General features: G+C 51.2%; 1 protein-coding gene across 1 annotated transcript in view; it reads right to left on the bottom strand.

Moving 5' to 3' along the window:
* Positions 1–770, bottom strand: part of satb2 (SATB homeobox 2) — a 130,108-nt gene that overhangs the window by 128,746 nt on the left and 592 nt on the right. The gene's annotated exons all lie outside the window — the stretch shown is intronic.

Here is a 770-nt window from a genome sequence, read left to right as displayed (position 1 = left end):
GGGGGGGGTCTCCAGGCAGAAAGAAAAGGAGCGCTCGTTGGGTAGGACTTCACTGTCAGAGGAGAAGGCTGAACCCAGGTCGAGACTCGTCAGTATGAGCTTGTTTGATAACTGACAGGTCAATTAGCCAATCAGAAGACAGATCAGCTACACCTGTGGATTGATGAGCATGAGGAGCATAAACGGCTGCAGAGGACATTCAGCCAGCCCTGAGCATCACCTGCCAACACTAGTCTTGTTCAAGTCTTTACTTGTGTCTAAAATCCAGAATTAATGATTTATTTCTCTCCGTGCCTCCAGTGAGTTCCTCTTGATGTCCTCCTGTTTCCTAAATCCTCCTCTGTGGACCTCCAGGTCCTCTGTGCCTCCTCAGCTGCCTCCACACTTTCCTACCACTTGACTGACGCCTGCCATCGTCCAGACGTACACCTCCTTCACCTGGAACCATTCGGTCAGCCCCCCACGTCTGACCCCGACCTCCATTGTAAGAAGATCAGCAGTAACATTAGATCGGACGTCACTTGTGAACAAACCCTGTAAACTGGTTCTGGCTCTGGTCTCGGTGCTGCTTACAGCTGGGAGACGCTGCAGTCGTTACAGAAAACCTCCTGGATGAAGCGTCTCAGTAAGAACCGAAGGACGACATTCAGAGACAACGCGTCCTGCAAACGTAGAGGTTGTTCAAGGGAAGAGGAGGACGTGTCTGTAAGAGTGAGGCAACACACACACACACACACACACACGGACTAACTGAACACACACACACAGCT

The sequence above is a fragment of the Nematolebias whitei genome, chromosome 13 (assembly GCF_014905685.2).
Source record: "Nematolebias whitei isolate Nwh7 chromosome 13, NemWhi1, whole genome shotgun sequence".
Classification (NCBI taxonomy): domain Eukaryota; kingdom Metazoa; phylum Chordata; class Actinopteri; order Cyprinodontiformes; family Rivulidae; genus Nematolebias; species Nematolebias whitei.
The sequence above is the reverse complement of the archived record's forward strand: the minus strand, read 5'-3'. Positions and strand labels throughout refer to the sequence as shown.